A 21,166-nucleotide genomic window follows, 5' to 3' on the forward strand; every position below is an offset into this window, starting at 1 on the left:
CACAAAGGTATAATGATAAATAGGAAAAAATATACAACCTAGTGACCTAAACATTGTCAATTTCACTGAGACCCATCCTTGCTCAGAATCTAAAGGAGCTGAGTCCCCAGTAGAATTTTTCTTCTCTTTGTTTTTAAGATAGTATTTGCATATACATACAGAGATTTATGATAATGCATTTGCAAGTGTTGAAGCCAGCCAGAAACAGTGGAGAAAATATATCTGTTGCTTACTTATATAAAGAAATGCTTATAAGCAGAGAATGCCAGGGTGTGAGAAGCTACCCCTAAAATAGGAATTGAGTGCACAGTGAGAAAGCTTTCACAGCATAGTATCAGCTGAAGTTGTGTTGCTGGGACAAACTCATCTAAGATATTCTCAATATCATCCTCAATGAGTGGTTCCACCAAGAAAGGTAATAGAAGTTTCCAAGAACCAGTGGCACAGTCACCGGCCAACATGCTTGTGATTACATACACATTTCTCATGTATATATATGTATATATGTGTGTAGGTATGAAAAATATGTATGCGCATATATATGTGTGTATAAATATGTGTGTGTGTATAAACATATTCATATTCATACACATATTCTCCTGTGACTCTATATACTTAACAAAGGATATTCCACAACAGTGTATGCCAACAAATCATGTTCACACATCTGTTTTATTTTGTTCTTTCTTTTTGAAATAAGCACTGGACAACATATTCTGCCCAAAAGCACTTCTATTTCAGTAACTAGGCAACAGAGGTAGACCACTGATCAATTATGTCACATTTTGCCAGTAATCAGTGCCTATGACTTCAATGTTTCCTTATCTCTCATATCTGTGGTATGTGCACACACCACAGCTTGCTAATAACTGGCAAATAGTAAGGGCTTTGCTTTATAAATAAGTTAATAACATCAGAGGCTCAAATGAAGTCTGAGGCAGTATTACATTGGAAATACTTAGCCATGGTAGAACAATACTTGCATAAACAAAGCAAAACAAGCAAGGTCCAGCCACCTCTGACAAGGATCCTGTGACATAATATAAAGCATTCAGCAAACCAGCTGTTTGAAGAGAAAAAGGAAGACTTATGTTTTATTCAGTTAAAATTAGCAGATGTACTTCAGGGGGACAGAAAGCAGTTACTTGACCTGGAATTTGGCTCAACCACACCCTGGTTACATGACTGGCATGGTATAGATCTCTGTGGCCACAAACAGACAAACTTACAATTCACAGAGCTGCACTGGGATTATGGTATCTGCTTGTAATTTTTGTGGGTACTTTATAGACTATTCCAGTACTGAAACTGCAAAGCAACTTGAAGGCCTGTGCATTAAAATTTTATGAAAGTGGATCAAAAAGATTATTTTAAAAGTTCTTCTGGGAAATGTTTATTTGTACATTCAACATTGCAATATAAATTACTGTAAGTGAGTTAAAGATTCTAAACAAAGAGAATACCAAATGTCCCAAAATAATTCATTTTCCTGTGTCATCCTGTTCAAGAGGCATAAATCCCTTCATTTTTTAAGTGCTTTGGACAACTAGTGAAGTATTGCATAACACAGGCCCACTTTTCTTTTGAAAATAATCCCTGACTTCAATGGAGCTTGCCAAATTTAGACCAGCAGTGTCCAGAGTAGAAACTGGACCTCAGATATTATAAGTTTGTTGGATTTTTTTAGTAAACCCAATATTTTTCTGCAATTGCAATTCTGAAGAACTGTAGACTTCCCCTTGTGGGAAAAAAAAGGTAAAAACTGCTACTGGAACACAACTCTGACAAGTGCATACAAGGGTTTGTTGTTTTTTTTCTGTTACTGAACTATTATGTCTACCATACTTTGGACAACATAGTGTAGTCCATAGTGCCTGTAGCTTTGCTCAGCTTGTGGTTTTTAATGTTCTCTGTGGTAGTCATTACACAGCCTGCAGCCACTAACAGTTGCTGAACATGCTTTTGAAGCTCAGCATAGAAGCCTGCCTTGCTCTCTGACAGACATTGAAAATGTTGTCTGTGGAGTCAGCTCATTTATTTAGAAGATGTAGATGTACCTAGAGTGCTACATATGTAGGTTTTCTTAAGGTTTTCTTAGAAACAGCCTATCTATTTCAGAATAAACTATATGCACTTAGCTGGAGGGACAGTGTGGATCAAGCTTAGGGAAAAATGAGATCTTGGCAGAGGAGAGGCAGAGAAACTAGTTTTACAGAGTTTTATAAAGTTTAACTGGGGGAAAGTATCTAACCCAACATCATAAAATATTGAAATGAGAGCATGCAATTAGGAAAATTATTCTATGAGATGTAATTAGATCTGTTTGATGTGAAAACTGGATGAGTAATCATTTCCTGTATGCAAATACTTAGTGCACATGTATTTCAAATATAAGGTCTAAGGAGTGCATACATTGTCTGCAATCTATATTAATGATACAAATCTTCTAAATGGGTGTTCTGATATTATTGGGGGAGTAAACAATTCCATGAAAGGGAGTTGTCATTTTTCACAGCATTTTAGTTAGGGAGTGCAAATGTGGTATAATGACCGAGGAGCTGCTATTCACGGGAGTGTTTTTTAAATGTACTGTACTAGAATGCTTTTGCTTTTTACTGCTTCACTGGACTGAGGTGAAAGGTTCTTACATATACCTTTAAGGGATGGCGTTATTTGTAACTGAGTATATAAGCTTAAGGAAATCAGAAACAAAACAATGATCTATTTCATGGAGCCATAGAATAATGGAGTGGTTTGGGTTGGAAAGGACGTTAGATGATCTAGATCCAACTCCCTCCCATGGGTAGGAATACTTTTTGCTAGACCGGATTGCCCAAAGCCCCATCCAACCTGGCCCTGAATATTTGCAGTGATGGGACATCCACACCTTCTCTGGGCAACCTGTTCCAGTGCTTCACCATCTTCTGAGTAAATTTCTTCCTAATAGTTAATCTAAACCTATTCTCTTTCGGTCTGAAGCCATTCCCCCTTGTCCTGTCACTACACGCCCCTGTAAAAACTCTCTCTTAATCTTTCCCATAGGCTCCCTTCAGGAACGCCACATTTCAGTCAGTCTGAAGCCTTCTCTTCTCCCAACAGAAGAATCCAATTCTCTTAGCCTTTCCTCATATTAGGGGTACTCCATCCCAGCTAATGATTTTATCTCTCTTAATCATCACCTCTAAATCACCTCTAATTTTTGTAAGAGCAGTTAGGTCTGCATAGCAATATTTTTTGGTCATTAGGTACACATCAATGATGTGTACTCTGTTCCAAAATTAAACTCTCTGCTGGGAATGCCTGCTAATCCCTGATAAAGTTTCTTCTTCCTGGAGTATAGATCGTGTTTTCATTCAAGGCACAGTAACTTTTGCCACTATTAATGTTATATGCCTACTTCAAGATATGCATGATAATTTGTGTTTCACAAATATATATATATATTTGAAGAGGTATATAATTTAAAAAAAGGATCACCAATCACTTCTCCAGATGCAGAAAACAAGACAATGGTATTTAATTTTTCAATTTGTTATTAAAAATACTGTGTCTTTTTCTTAAACTTTTCAGAAAACTTAGCATATATTTATTGATTGAATTCAGGCTTTTAAATTAGGAACAGCAACATATATTCTGAAGAATCCACATTTTTATGGACTACTCTATGCATCCTCTTGATACAATTGCATGGGATTAAGTTCTCAGACATATATTCTATTTGTACAGAAACATTTGTAAGTATATTGAATAGGAAATTCTGCATCTCTAAAAGCAAATAAATGAGAAAATAAATGACCTACAAGCACCAGCCACTGAGTTGGTAATCAAATCTTGAAAGTCTTGAAAGAGAATTATGGGATTGCATATTAAATACTTGACATTATTTTCTTTTCTCCCTGAGAGAATATGACTTTCCTGTGCAAAACATTCAGATTATAGTTTGTGTCCTGTGCTCTCAGCCCTTTAAATTGTTTAAGACTTTAAAATTTAATCAAGGGATTTCTTAATGGAGGCCAATGAAGAGTAACATCACAAATACATTTGACAAAAGGGTAACAAATTTCTACTTAATTATTTACAATGGCCTTATACTGCTACTTAGAGACACAAAGTAGTCAGGCTCCTGAGCATCAGATCCAGCAGTCTGGAAGGACAAGGGCATCAATTCGTCCTCACATAATGCAAACAGTTTTCAAGATTGCATCTTGTTGATCTTGATGAAATTACAAGTCTAGGATCTGATGCAGCATGCCAGTAATTTATGATCACAGGTCACTCCAAGCTGAATGCTTTCAGGGCACATCAAGCCTACTTGTCATTTGCATGCAACTCATTTTGTCACCTAAGAGATTTTTTACATCAAGCCACTGGGCAGGCATTTACAGCTCTGGAAGGTCTGAATTTTAAAAAAAAATGACCTCTTTTCATCCATCACAACATTAAAACAAACATCAATGCAAAATGTAATATTAAAGCAATTAACCTATTATCTTCAGGTCAGGTGTTTGTTATTTTGCCATTTACAGAATGACAAACTCTCCCACTTGGCTGCTGACGTTTGGACTGGGCCAGCTGTCTGTTCTTTCTAAATGCTCTTTCAGTTGATTGCATGACTACGAAGTGCCCTTCTTCCCACCACTTGGGATTACTCCTATTTAACTCTATAGCTGAGCAATTTTCCCTATATTGCCTATTCAAGAAAAAAAAAAAGCAGATTCTGTAGCTGTTATGTAATATTTTTCTCACCTTTCAACATTTTGGACAGGTTTTATTACTTTTTTTTCCCAGAGAAATCTTTCTCACTTCTAATGTACTAGGTGGGGAAAAAAAAGTAAATAAGTTATTTGATGTTATGTCTAATGTTATGCCACTCACAGGAACTACAGGGCTCCTATTAGAATAGCAATGATTTAGAAAAGCAAGGGAGCATTTCTCAAGGCATTTCAAAATTAAGGCCTACCTGACAGGAGTCTACTAAGCTTCATATAAACTTACTGAGAAAGTTTAAATATTTGAATAATTCTGATTATGGGGGATGGGAGTTGAGGAGTGAGGGGTTGCAACAAGAATATAATTTATTAGTACTAACTTGTGTGTCTTCACTCTATGTCTGTCCTAGTCATCCTCAATTTCTTTGCAAACAGCTCCAAGGGAAAACTCATCTCACCCAATGACATCTAAGATAAATCAGAAAAAAAAAAGCCTCCTGAGGGTTCTAATTTCTGTCTAATGACAATGGGGAGAACTAAGATAATTCATTCAGCTTTAGACACAGAACTGATGGCTCTGAAATTATACAGAATGAATCCTGCATTGGGCATATTTTTACTCTAGGTGCAGACTGCCAACTGGGTTAAATCTGTGTGGTGGCATAGTTAGTGCACAGATTCTGTGTATCACAATGCACTCCAGCTAATTACCATGCTGCAGAAGTTTTGTTTCAAGTCTAGAGCATAACAATGGAAATGTTTACTTGATCACATAAAAGCATTCTAACACAATTTTAAAAATTATTATGCCTGTACTGCCTTTAAACTATGCAAAGCAGTTTAAGCCAGACCCAGTCCAAAGGAGTTAACTTGGAACTGTTTCTATTGATGATATCCACAACAGGGAACTATACGCAAGACTAGCGCATTAAGATTTCCATCTTGTAGAAAATCTAAAGATCAAATCTGCGTCTGCTTAGGGTCTGGCCTGGATGGACAGACTCCTAGACTGCCTGGGAAATCAGTGAGAGATCTTCAAACTTGATTATTTAAAATGAGGGATAGGTACAGATTGGTGACACAAAAATGAAGATTTATTAAAATGAAATAATAAACTGGATGAAGGGGAACATGGTACAGAGGGGTGCACCAAAAGAGTCAAGGGCCAGGGTGAACACAAGTTATGTCAAACAGGATAGAGGGGGAGTTGAGGGTGCAGATCCAATAGGAAAGATGAATTAGGAATATGTAAAATTTTTCAGCACTTTCAAACCAATGTTCTCTTACAGAGAACTTTCTGGAGGTGATTAATATATGAGCACAGGGGATGATAGGAGTGAACCAGTCTCTTCATAATAACTGAAGTGGACTTTCCCATAAACTTATGCTTCAGTCTTGACAACTTTATTTCACACCAACACAAACCTAAGTACTTCAAAAGAAAATTGATTTGCATCTCTGTTGTGATTTCATTAGACATAATTAGAGTCTGATCTCATGGTCACAGACTTTGAAACAGAACGGATCCATCCCACACATGAATACATGTTTACAAAGAAAGTAAAGTTGCAATCTGACCATATTTGGGTCCATTTACATATATATATATATATATATGTATATGTATATGCATATATATGTATGTGTTCATGTTTGTTTGGAGGTTTGTTTTTTTCTTTTTTTTCATTTGGATGTCATGCATAGCTTGGACTTTAAAGGAAGTGACATGGATGTATCATTTCCTTCTTTGTTGGTATACCATGTTGAACTTATCCTGTGGTCTTATGTTTCGCCTGTTTTACCTCATCAGCTTTCATGTTTCAGGTACTATAATTGGACAAATATCTCTCCACCTTTTGTTATTCCATTTGTATTAAGACAAACAGCTCAACCAAACTCCCTCTCATGTCATCCTGTCATCAATTCACACACAACAGAGGGGAAAAAAACACCTTTCCTTCTCTACTGCTACCAAAACTGTCATAGAGAATTATAAACCAGGTCATATCATTTCCTCCAAAACATTTTCCGCAACATTAATGGGAGATGAAAGTGCAAAAAGCACCCAAGCATGTACTGTCACCTATAGGAGAAATCTGAATTAGTCTTTCAAAAGTGTAAGGTTTTTTCCTTGTTCATGTCTTTTCTGAGAAAAAGACCAAGAAAGCTTGGATAAAGAAGGCAGTTCTAACCTCCAGCAAATGCAAATAGGTATTGCAAGAAAAATAAAACATTTTCTCTGTGTTCTGTTTTCCTATAATATATGCCTATCAAGATTTGAGCAACAGTACCAATTAAACCAACCATAAAATCTTGACATTTAGCGTTGAAAGAGATAATAAGGGAACACAAGTGAAACCTTTCAGGGGAATAAGGAAACTGAAGTTGAGTCATAGCACCTGGAAAGATCCGTTGATTCTGTATGAGACTTAAAGGACAAATTGCATACAGACTGTAAAACATAAATATATAACAGGTACAGCAACTTGGGTGATGCAGTGCCACACATCTGTTTTATACACTGCTGAATAATTTAGTAATGAATTTTAAAATTAGAATAAGTTGCAAAGGGCCATTAATATTGCATGGAGCATTGTTGAATTACATGATATCAAAATTGCATCTATTGTAGAGTGTTTCTTCCAGTAATGGTCACCTATGTTTATTCATAGTCACTGCTTTTCTTAACTGTAAGTATATTAGTGATGTTCTGGAGACTGAAATCAACAGATGTTATAGAGCATATAGCTCTTCCAGATGGCAAACACTCCTGCTTTAATAGGCTAAATCAGCCTTTTTTATCATCAATACCTAAACCATCACTATGAAACTGTTTATTTTTTTTTTCTTGCAACTATTAAGTTGTGAAAAAACTTAGTAAATTTTTCAGTGTGCCTTCAGAAACACGATGAACACTGAAGCATTAATTGTTTAAATTTCTACTTGATTATGGTACACATTGGATTTTCTCTGACGTTCTCCAGGAAAGTGGGAAAACTACTGCTGTTGAAGAGAAGTCTTTCTGTATCTGACCAAGTGTCAACATCTTTACCTTTTAAAATGCCATGCCTCTATGCTCCCACGAGACAAAAACATAAGTCTTTCTGAAAAAGTGAGTGGAGAATAAAACTTCCTCTTTGTTGTTAGAATGTAGAACTTTTTATACAGTAAATTATTTTCTACTAATGCAATATACAGTATTATTCTATAAGGATGACATTGGTCAGTCATTCTTACTACCACTTATATTGAATTAAAAATATTTTTTAAAATTCTTTCAGTGAATGCAGTCTTCATAATGGAACATACGTGCTGAAAAGTTTTTTAAGATGGTGACAGACTCTTAAATCAGCATTTTAAAAGTAAAAAAAGTTTTTTTCATCTGACCCCTTTGATTCAGAAAGGCACAACCTTTGGCACAGCACTGTTGCAAACACAACCACTATTTTCCTGTCTGAAGCCTAATTACAGAGATTTAAGTATCTGCATTCCCAAATCAAACCCATATTCATTTTTCCTGCAATATTACTGTCAGTCTCAGCATAACTGTGAGATATAACAACCCAGCCTGTTGCAAAAATGAAGCAAAGAGCTTGATTTATTTATTTTAGAGTTTAAAATAAGGACAGAAATTATATTCAAGAAGAGAGTTTCTTGGTTGGTATTAAGATACCTTTTATATTTAATCTCCCGGTAACTCCTTTAGCCACTTCTTGCTTCTCTAAAGCTCACTGAATCAAGTTGACTTTGAAGGCTTCCAGATAGGTACTTAGAATGGATGCACACTGTTTTTTTTTCTCTCACTCCTGCCTCGAAACACAAGGTCATATCTCCACTCTCTGTCCCTTGATGGGTACTCTCCAGCTGAAATCTGTTATGTAGCCATCTGTTTATTAAGTATCAACATTCTGCAAAATGCATCTGTAAAAGAATCTAATTTTTTTAGAAATAACAACTAGCACTTTAGAAAAACAATTTCCATTTTCTGCACACCAGACTTGACAGTGAATTCCCTCTACCTTCTGCTTATTTTGACCTTACTTACTGAGCAAGGATAGATATTTTCCTTTTCACCTTCTTCAGTGAATAGTGAATGTTTGTCTGTTTCACGTATTACGTCTGTGCTTCAAAGTCCTTGCTAATACAATTATTGTGGTAATGCACCCAAGACTTTCTAAGATGTTTTCTTTCTCATGTCTGTGATTGAAAGCATACAGAGTATAAATCATTAAATAATCACAATGCTAACAAAGGTCCAAATTTTGAAAACTGAAATGTCGTCTTTAACATATTAATAAGGTTCTTCACTGATATAAGAGGGGCAAAAGGAAGAAACTAAACAACTTTTATTTCTTTGTGATACTAAAATTTCTGAGATTTAATTATTAAAATTATAGGAGGTCCTTAGTCCATTTGTTACTAGACTGATATTTATATGTGTGTGCATAAATTCATTCATGCAGAGAGAATTGGTGATTGCAGGCAACAAACACAAGACTATGAGTTCAGTGTTCAAATTCCTGGGCAAGTTCTTTCAGGTGTTACTGCCTGGCATTCTGGAGGTCTGAGTATGTTGCTTCACTGGTACTCCTCCACGGACATCTTTGTATGGAAGTAGATAGACACTGTGCATTTGGCTTTGGCAAAAGTTGGAAGAAGAAAGAAGTTCATCTTTTAGAAGGAGGGATGGAAGAAATAAAGTCTCAGCCATGATGCTAGTGCAGACAAGAGTTTTAGCAGTAACTTACTGCAGCAGCACAGGTGATACCAAGGTTCCTGGAGTGTCGTGTGCTTCCAAGCCCGGAGCCTGCTAATAATAACAACGCTGACAGAAAGAGGCAAGGATGGGTCTTTGTGTGATTGCCAGCAACCAAGTTTATTGAGAGACAGGAATTGTATACAAAACCAAAATGGGTTCAGGGATGAATATAAGAGTGATCTGAGGGCACAAGGTTTTTGTATGGGGTAACAAGGGAGGGCAGGGCCCAATGGATACAGGAGAAAATGGTGCAGAGGTGGGACTAGGGGTAGGGTTAGCCAACACAGCAACAGAGGCAGAGGAAAGCACCAAAATGGACCAAATGGAAGCCTGGGGAGAGGAGAACATTCCAGGTGCTAACCGTATGTGGGAGATAGGGACTGAACTAGGGTAATCAAACAAACGGGCCAATAGAATATTATTACCTTACATAAATCTATGTGTATTTGCAATGGCCTGTGGGAGAGGCATCTTTCTCACCCTAAATCAGGGGTTTGTGGTCTCACTTAAAGCCAACCCTCCAGGGCCGAGGGATTGAAACACTAATTGTAGGCTTCTGAGGTTCCACAACTTACAAGACTAGTTATAAAAGAAGAGTAAAAGTAAGAGGAGTAAAGTATTATCACAGCACACTTGCTATCTCTTACACTGTGTATTTTTTTTAACACATCATTAAGAATCAGTGCAGCTTACTACAACCTTAAAATCTCAAATTGCAAGCCAGTGGGAGAAGGAGTAACTTGAAAATGTATTATTAACATTATAACAAGGCATCTGGTTGATACAGAGACACAGGCATCTCTTGTAAGACAGGTGTTTAAGATCAGCAGTATTGTTAACTTCAGGCTAGGACCATAAGAATAGCTGAACATGGAAGAGTTAAATGCACAGTGTGCTACAGTGAATACACTGTGAGCCATATTTATAGCTAATACAGCAAACTAATTACCATAGCATGTAAATTACTGACAATCGTATGTCTTTCTTAAGTGTGTTAGAGTGCAGGTAAATTATCTGAATAGGCTGTTGAGCTATTCTGAGTCATTCTAGTTAAGCCTAGCTCATGGAGAGAAAAGGTGGATGCAGCAGATACTAACAAAATCCAATCTTATGTCCCTTCTTATTCAGGATGATGGTAGCCAATCCACAATTCAGTGTCATAATGCCTTTGAATACTTCCTATGGGACAGCATGATGTATTCATATAAACATATGTAAAAATACGTATCATATAGATTACACAATAATTATAATTTTGCATTAAAACACCACAATCTTGATACAAATAATTAGAAAGTCAACATTTTGGCAACCCACACCACTTTTCCATGATTCTAAATTGCAAGTCTTGGAAACAAAATATGATTTTCACTAAGATTATTCACATAGTCCAGGTATGACATTCTCAAAGGCACCACTTGGTGGTGGTGGTCTATGTAGAATAGAAAAAACTGAAATAACATATATGAGAGAACAAAGGAGAAGTAAAAATTACTTAAAAATCTATTTGCACAGATAGTTTTTATATGTAAAAAAAACCAGTAAAAGCTTTATTGGACACTACATAGATCGGCCTTAATTTTAACTCTTTAATGTTATGTTCTAAATGGAAAAGGCATCAGTAATGTGTGTAGTGTCATTTATTTAGTAAAGTTCTATAGCCTTCAACACATTTCAAAGCTGTATTTGCTGCTTCTAGATTTGAATTAGTCTCTCAATCTTCCTGCAACAGAAAACTACCAGCTGTGACCATCAGTAATTCCTCTTTTTTTTGTCATAACAAAACATGTAGTGTCATATCCAGAGATAAATTAGTCTGGTGGGTTCAGAAAGGGGAGTCAGCAAAATTAAAGAAATAATGAATTACCTAAGAGCAGAACAACAAGGCTGAGAAAAGACTCATGCTGAGAGTGCTGTGGCATGCATAGATGTACAATACAATGAGAATAACAAAAATAATTGCCGTACTTCCAGCCAAAGAGATTCCAAAATTTCTATTCTCAAAATATTAATGAAAATGGCATCCTAAAATATCCAAACTTCTTTGTTTCTTTTTTTCTGGCAAGTTTAAGTATCTGTTATTATTACAATTATCTCAAATTCTAGCATTCCTCTTGTTCCTTAAGTGCAATAGATATGTGCTTTGAATCCTTATGAGAAGAGAAATACACTTATAAATAATAAATGCACTATATTTAAGAAAAGAACATTTTTACACATCTGTCTTTGTCATCACCTCAAATTCAATGCAACTTGAGAGATGATGTCTGTATAGACAGAAATCACCAAAAATTATTTCCATGACATAAAGATCTATAATGTCTTATAGTAACTGGGAATCTACTGTATTTTTGAACAGAAGGATGCCTGTTGGCACTGAACAAAACATAAAGATCTACAATTTTATAGACTGAAAGTTGATATATCGATGCCGTTAAGGGTGTGAAAATAAGATGAAAACCTCATAAGTGCTTTAGAAAATGAAAAAGTATTGAAATAGAAACCAGAAAATTGATGAAATCCAAGGACTACTAAATCTGTACTACTCTACGAAGAGTATGGTGCCTCAATTTAAAAAAAAAAAACAACCTCATTTTGTTCAGTTGTTCAAAAACAGTACATGTACCGACTAGCAATGTTCAGCTACAACAGAGATACCATCACAGGTGCCACTCAGTAGATATTTAAAGAGGAAAATGCATAGCCTCCAACATATCTTAGAAAAATTGAATGGTTTGTGTTGGAAGAGACCCTAAGGGTCACCTAATTCCAGCTCCCTGCGGAGGGAGACTAATCTTCCTCTAGACTAGGTTGCCCAGAGCCCCATCCAACCTGGCTTTGAACACCACCAAGGATGGGACATCCACAGCTTCTCTGGGCAACCTGTTCCAATGTCCCACTACTCTCACAGTAAAGAATTTCTTCTTTATAACTAAACTAAATCTACCCTTTTTCAGTTTAAAGCCATTTGTCCAATGAGATGTGTCCCTCTAATGAGAGTGCAGCAGACGACAAGAATCATGTCTCTTGACGTGTGAGTCATGCTGCTTTTGATGCATTTTCCACTCAACTTGTCTTTGTGCTTGGGATTGCCTCTACTCAAGTTAATGACTTTATACTTGGTCTTGTTTAACTACATGAAGTTTGCATAGTCCAAGCTTGTCTAGGTCCCTGTGGACGTTATCCTTTCCCTGCAACACCACACCATTCAGTGTCATCATGAAACTTGCTGAGAGAGCACTCAATCCCACTGTCCCTGCCATTGACCCCTGAGGAATACATTTGTCACTGGTCTCCACTTGGACGTATATCCGCTGATTGCTACTCCACAATTTCCTAAAATTCCAGTCTGCCTCTCTCCTCAGGTTCACCTGTCTTAAAAATATGGAAGAGAATACAAAACCAAAATTGCACGACTAAAGATTTTGTTTAAAACTGAGAAAGAAGCACTGTGACCATTGGTCAGTAACTGAGAGATGCTAAAAGAAAGACTCTTTCAGAAACATACCTGTGCAACTCAGCTCATCAGTGTGATAAATCTAGTAAAACTAGGCTGGTTTAATATGGCAGCAAAAGGTGATTCTATTTATAAGACAGATCTGTCTTGGATACCACAAAGGGGACTGAAGTCAACATCACTTTCTTTCTATTCATATGTCAGCTGACTTGGGAGGACTGGGCACACTGAATAATATTTATCCCAGATAATCTTCAGCTTTTCACACAGTCAGTAGAAACCTGAATGACCTATAGCAGCGCCAATCACAATTTAACCACTTAAGTTTAAATGTCTAAATTTAAGTTAAATTAATTCAGGTCTGATTAACTGCATAAAAATGGTCTCTTAAGGCCAAACTTGAGGCATAAAAGTGTACGAGGAAAACTATTTACTCCCACAGGTAAATTTTTGTCAAAGACATTTAGATGTGTTACAAACCATAAGTGTGATTAATATGGAACTGACCCAGGTGAAAAAAGTGGTGGTACCTTAGCCATAAGCAGAAAAATTACTGTGTTAATATGTGAATTAAGACTAGATTCTTGTAACATTTTGTCATATGTTATGTAATTGAAATCCAGAATTGCTCATCTGACTTCAGTAAACACAGTCCCCAAAGTACTTGGCTTTCTAGATTTTCAACACAAATGTTGGCAATGTTTAGTTAGTCACATGAGGGTTTTTTTCCTAATATACAAAATATGGCAATATCAGCATGGTGATAAACACAGACCTTTCTTGGCTAATAATACTTTTGCCCTCCATTCCCAAATAATCTGTCAGGCAGTCTGTCTCTAAAGCTTTATGATTTTCTGAAATAGGTGGTATTATGGAGCTGTGGTAGTCATTCCATGGCTAAGGCTGTAATACCTTCCATTATAAACTCAATTAGGCCCTTACATCTAATTTTAACTTCAGACTGTTCTATTAGATATTTCTCTCATGTGGTATGCTAAAAGAAGATGACTTCTTTTTTACCCTAGAAAGTTTGAGGGTAATTGGAGAAGGCATTTGTGAAAATGCTGGAAAATCAGTCGTAATTTGCATTTTACATTATCCTAATGTATTTCAGAACAGCATATCCCCAAAACAGCATGTTGTAGAAAAAGCAAATGTGGTTTATTCTTCTGTCTTCACTGAGGACTGAGGAGTTTATGATTTTTACAGGACTAGACAGATTTACCAATGCTAGGGAGGAATCAAAGCTAAAAAGGTTCTCAGAAGTTGGACTGCTGTAAGAGCTTTTTATTTACCAGATACTCAGCAAAAGCAGGCTGTCTCTGCATCTATCTGCTGGTAGATGAGTCAGAGATGGAGTTGGGAATAAACAGAGATATAAGATTAAGTTTTCCCTTACTAAACAAAAAAAGAAAAATGAAGCAAAATCCCGTAAAATTCATTGACACAAATTTTCAGATATGTCTCTCTGTTACTTTAGAAAAATATTTCATTAGAACATTCTGCAAGAAATAAGAAAATTGAAAGTCAGGAATCTGTAGCATTTTAAAATAAAGTTAATAAAATCTAAAACTTGGAAACTCTAACATTCTTATGCAAAGTATCAACACCTCCATTATTCCTCTTTCTTACTCTTGGTCATGAAGCTTTCAGGTGTAGCTGAAATGCCATGTATTGACCTTGAAATTTAGGTCATGATCACCTACTAAGTGATAAACCACCATGCCATATTGCTACAAAAAACTAATGTTAAAAAATAAGTACCATAAAGTACTGGAAAAAATATGGCAAGTTTAAACAAAAAGAAAGTATAACTTTATATTGTTGTATTCTTCTTTCCTTAGCTTATGAAATATTATCTCTAAAGTTCTTAGAACATACAAATATAAAAATTACATTATTATCACAGGTAATTGATATAATTTCTGATATAAATCTTGTGCTTTTTTTCACATTTTACTTTAAAATGTGAAAACTTTAAAAAATTTTACTTTAAAATTTTTCACATTTTACTTAAAGGAGGCTGAGAAACAGAGCAAGTGCCATATTTATAAGCCTGTAAACTGGGCAACAAAATATAGCCATTAGAAGGTGAAGACTAAAATTTATCTCCAGCTTGCATTCAAATAAAATATTATAGTATTATACATGCAATTCTTCACATTAATATTTTATATTAATGTGTATACCTTATATACCTTACTGAAGGTTTTAGCATATTGTATTTCATACAATTTTCAGTTATGTTAGAGTATATAATTATATAGAACATATAATTATGTCTCAGAGTAAAGATTGATTATTAACCCAGGAGTATGCAAGGCATGGAAGGAAAATTATTTCCCCTAATTTTAGCCACCTAAAATTTAGTCACCATTTCCAAAGTAGTGATCCCAAACTCTAATTATCCCATGAAAACAGAGAACACCTCCAGAAAGTGATGATGAAGATGCCTAGAAAAACTTCAGTTTACTCAAAATAGGGATTCTCTGTTTCAAGTCTTGTAGGACACGAGACATTAAGATTATGTTGGCAGGCACAACTAAGGAGACCCCTTTGGAGCTGTTGCTGAAAGCATACCACAGGGCATACCAAAATACTTAAAATGTCACTAGGCTTAATACTTTGGGAATTTAATTCCACATAGCTGTCATGTTTAAACCAAATACACAACTTTCATAGTGATTTAAATCAGGTAAGAGTACTGACACCCATACTCAGAGGCAGAAACTACAACACAGAAAGTCTAATAGGTGGGTTATTCATGTGATTTTTTTTTTTTTTAGAAATTCTTCTACCTGAGAACAGTTAGTATAGGTCTGACCATCTATGTTGCAGAAGACTTATACTGTCACAGAGATTCAAGAAAGGTATAATGAGTGACTTTTATGCCAAGGACAGCAAGCATAGAGAGTTCTGTATGTCCTTAACTTGTAAAAATAATTGCTGTTTAGTAAAATAATTAACCATATGCAAAACCAACAACTTTAATTATCATAATTTTTACATGTATGCTTAAACTTAGCAATTTAGAGGCTTTTTCTGAATGAGAGCTTAAAAGTTGAAGGTTAGACATAAGAGAGAGAAAACAAGATAGCTCAAATAAGAGCTCTCAAATAAGAGATAGCTCAAATAAATTGAAGATATGAAAACTAAAAATATTTCCTTCTTTTCTTCCAACATTTTCTTGGAAATACATAATGATCTTACTACAGTGATGCTCCTCTTACAATGAAAATTTTTTCTTAAATGATTTAGCAATTTCAGTGTATGATGAATATATTATAGATGAAGATTAAGTAAGGAAGCATTAGAATGTCAATTGCTTTCTTTTTAGCAGAATTTATCCCATAGTTGTATTCTAATCCAAACTGGTATATTTTATGTATCATAAGAAAGGAACTCTTAAATTAAGATGTCATTTTTCTTGTTAAGATACCAGTCTTGAGGTTTAGAGATACTCCTATAATTACATATTTTTGTAAGTTAGAGGTGCTTTTGGTAAATTTTGCCAACCTGCTCTTCCTCTTTGTGTGCAAATGATGGCATATCAACATTTTAACATAGTTATAACTGTCTACACTTAATAGTAGACTGCTGGAGGAATCAATATTAACCAGCTGATTTAGTCTACAAGTTTCTTGTAGCATGAAAGAATTTTGTGCAGGGATTTGAAGTCCTATTTAAAATTATTTTTCTAATTCAATAAGTTGTCTGACTCTTGTAGCTTAGCCATTTTAACACCAAGGTAGTGATATTCCTTGTTAATCAGCTGTCAATCATATTGTCAGTTAAGGGCTTGCCCTACATACAAATGTGAAAAACACTTAAAAAAAAGTTCCTGTGTTCCTTAACAGTTTCCTAAATCAATATGACATATATTACTCATATTTCTTCAAACAATTACTGCATTATTACTGTCTCCTATGAAAGGACTAGCAAAAAGAATCCATCTCAAATCAATTTAGAATGACAGATTCATTAATAACTAGATGTGAAGTACACAGATTTTATTTTTTAAGCTTACAGAGAAAAATATTAGGAGGGTATTCTTTTAAATTCCCCTCCTGCAAAAACATTCAAATGGCACTGAATGTTAATAATAGAAACTGAGATTCTTTAAAATAGTGTATATTTGATAGACATTTAAAACATTATTAAATCCTTCAATTTATGCTGTTTGGCATGAGAAGTTTAATAAGTTCCATTTCAATTTAATGGGGGTTTTATTTCTATACTTTATGAGAAACTGAAGAAAGGCATAGTGGACAACTCTTCAAGCAGAGAACTAATAAGCCACTAAGACGTAAGCCCTGCTTCAAATAAGCTACCATTTTTCACTTTTCTTAATACATTTGGGAGACATTAAGTAATTTTTCCTGTGAAGGAAACTTCTTTCCCTATCCAAAGGTACTACATTCCTCATACCCTGCCCAAACAACAAGTCACTTCAAGACAAATATTAACTGAGGAACTTGTGTATTAGAAATGCTAAGTGTAGGTTATACACAGGTAAAAGGACATGGTGAAGCTTTTGTCTTGCAAATATCCTCTGACTGCAGAAATCCTGGACAAAGATAGAGATTCTGCTTTCTTTCTGAGTTATGGTTGAGAGTTTTGCGTTTTGATCCTTTATCATAAATATTCAGTTTGCCGCAGGATGGTAGAAAGTGTTATGTGGTCTGTGATATACAAGGTTATATAAAATAGATGTTCTGTAGACCCTGTACAGGACACTTAGTTACAGTTCATAGGATTTGAACTAGATTATTTCCAGGCCTTTTCCATCCTATGACCCTACTCTTTGACCTCCAGAGGATAGCAGGTTAGACAGGTTAGACAGGTTACACATTTCATCTCTAACACCCAGACAATACCTTTGCCCAAGTTTTCAATCCTATCACTGCAACTGCACCATGCTTCTAAAGAAAACTCTAAATTCAAAGGTTTGAAGCTTTAATAAAGTGCTTGAACTAGAGCTGAATCTGAGGAAATAATCTGACAGTGATACTGAGCAATGTGAAATTCTACATCTGAAGAAGGATGAGAAGGTAGCTGGAGATTGGTGCTGATTAAAAACCATTGCTACAATCAGACATAGAACAGTGGTGCTCTACATTTCATTGCTGAAGTATGAACATGCATTTGGTTAAATAAAAAATAACATTCTCATTTATTTCAGTGATTGTTGGACTAAGCTGCTGACAGGAAGCTTGTCATACTCTTTAAAGAGAGGGCAAACCTTCACAGCAGCACACACTTCCACTTACATTTTTCAGAATACATAATATCTTACAGACATTACAAATGAAAGTTGCTTCTCGTTTGCCTTCTCTCAATACAGCTGGGTCTCATAAATTTTAATTGAGCCATATACAGCAGAGAGTGGGTGAAAAGGAAGTGCAATGGGAAAAAAACAAAGGTGACCTGATACATGATACCTTTCTGTCAAAGCACTTCTCAAAATACTGACTGGTATCTTAAGGAAATGAGTATGAATTATAGTCATGGAGAGCAGAGGGAAAGAAAGATGTTAAACTTGGCTTTCTTTCTTTAAAGGTTATTTCTAATTTTTCATTTAATCTTCTTAATGAGATGCCTGTTGTTGCCCCAGACATACTTGCCTATTTCAACAGGTGACAGATTGAACTGCAAACTTCAAACTATTGGAAGGGAATAGCTAGTTAAATACTTTTCATAAGAATCATAAAAGAAAAATATTATACAAATGTTCAGAAAATTCAAAATGGTCACAAGTCAATGACCCACTCCTGAGTTTTAAATGTTAATTTTATACAGCTGATCTTCAAAATAAAATTGTATGTCCTCCAGCATAAAGAATTACATGAGTATTAAATATATGAGGAAGTTAAGAAATCAGCCTATTTACAGTTTATGGGCCATGTTTCGTATTCAGTGTCAGGTTACAAGCATCGCTTTGAACCTGGGCCTTACATGTCTTCTTCTGACTTTCCGCTCAACACTGAGCTAAATCCCACAGATGGTGTTATGAGAAATTCTTGCTTTTATCACAGAGCAGACAACAAGAGTCATTAAAATTTGATAACTTAAATGGGATAATGTTCAACAAAGTACATGAAAATCAAATACATGAAATCCAGAATAATTTTCTTTCAAGTTTGTGTGTGAAAGATAGCATTACTTGGTAACTGATTACTTTGGAAAGGCTTCAGTTACTGAAAAAGTTGGTTGACAATTATAACAGAAAGGTTTGCACAAACTCTTCTCTCCAGAATGAGTGCAGTCTGTAATAAACTTCATAGTCATTGTCCACATTTATCTGTGAGAGAGGACCTAATGAAGAGCACAGAAGCTTTTTTAACAATTGACTTAATCCACAAGAGGATGAAAAATCCAGTGATACAAGCGCATGCACCCATCCTGAATATGAGAATCTCTCCTGAATTATTCAGTTCACAAATAGCAGAATGGCTACATCCAAAATACATAGAAATCAGTGATGGACCACTCACTACTGAAACTCATATACGCAGGGTGTAAAGACAGTTGTTGTTTTGGTTCCTTTTTTTCTTTCTTTCCCCACAGAGCAGAGTCAATAATGTGAGGGCTCCTCTGAAGCTCAGCAAAGTGATCTTCTGACAGCATGAAAGTGAGGCCATGTATTGCATGCCCAGAGGTGTATAGTTAAGGCATGTATGAGGTTGGGATAATATTGAAGGGAGGAAGCAAACCTGTTTCACTCTTGTCTACCACAGCATTAAAAAAAGAAAAATTCTGTATATGTTTGCAGGTTAGCTGCTTGAAGCGTTGTGAGCTGTAGCGTGAATTACCATTCATGCAATCTGCAGCGGCAGAGAACCTCAGGGTTCCAACCTCACCAGGGGGAGCTTGGAATTGAAACTGATTAACACCAGAGATGCACTCACAGTGGGCAGAGTGGAAACATTCAAGCTAAGAGAAATTTAGGAGCGTGTATTCCCCTGTGTACCTGGGGAAAAAGTACTTGGAATAGGTAATAGCTTATTATCCTTTCAATGTGTATCCATTTCATCTTGGTTCAGTCTTACTTAAATACTAAGTGATTTCTTCTCCATGATAACACAAGGCAAAGTTTAATCCTTTCAGAGAAGGTATCAAAGTTGAGAAGGGAATAGGAATGCAAGAAAATAGTGACTATTGTCACTTACAATGTTTTATACCAATGTAAGAGAGAGCTTTCTGGATTTGTTTTTTAACCTTCTAATGTTTCACTACGTTGTCACTATATTTTTTCTCCTTGCCTTGCTAATGTATATTCAAACTTTTTTCCATCCATTCTTTAATATATTAGGTAGAAAATGACCTTCACAATGAAAAAAATCTCTAGGGTTTTTTTTTCTGGTTCTTTTTGGTGGTTTTTTGTTTTGTTTTGTTTTGGTGGGGGGTTTTTTTGTTTGTTTTTTTGTTTGGGGGGGATTTTTTTGGTTGTTTTGAATGCAGCATAGTCTCTGCATCTTTGTGCTAAATAGAGAAGGTCTCTTTTTCCTGGCCATGCCCTAAGCAACATAAAATTCCTATTTCTAAGTTGACATCACTGTTATTTCAATGCTTATCGCTAAAATCAAATAATTGTAGTTGGCTCTACATGGTTAGATCAAAATAAAAGTGATTTGGGGAGTGTAGAAGAACAAATTATTCACAATGAACAATTTAATAACAATTAGCCTCTTTACTATGTATCAAATGCTCACAAGTATCTTAATACTTTATCAACTATGTTCATTCCCTGTGATTTTTCACCACATATTTTCTCTCAATTACATGGATTTTAAATACTTCATTTGAAGTATTTATTCAAAAGTAGTAATATTTTTTGGACAAAATTTTAATTCAATTAATTGACAAATGTAAATGAAGTCATATATCTGGTTCAAATACCTTAGATTAAAAATTCATAATTTACTCTCTCATATATTTGCTGTCTGAACACTAAACAGACTTTTAGTACAAAGTTTTCACCAGAATGTCTGCAAGTATTGTAAGTAGAACAAGAAGAAATGTAATAGCTATATTCTGTTTGGTAGGGTAGTCTTCTAGAACGGGAAATTGAATCAACAAAAAATTTGAACCTAATTCTGCCCATACATCAAAAAAAAACCCTTCTTCATACCAACATTAAAAGAAACAGGCCTGATAAAAATTTCTTGAGCCAGTTTCCTCTGGAAAGTTTTTAATGTGTTGGCATAAGTTCTGATGTGTCTATTTTCCTTCTTTTTCTCT

The sequence above is a fragment of the Passer domesticus genome, chromosome 2 (genome assembly GCF_036417665.1).
Source record: "Passer domesticus isolate bPasDom1 chromosome 2, bPasDom1.hap1, whole genome shotgun sequence".
NCBI lineage: Eukaryota > Metazoa > Chordata > Aves > Passeriformes > Passeridae > Passer > Passer domesticus.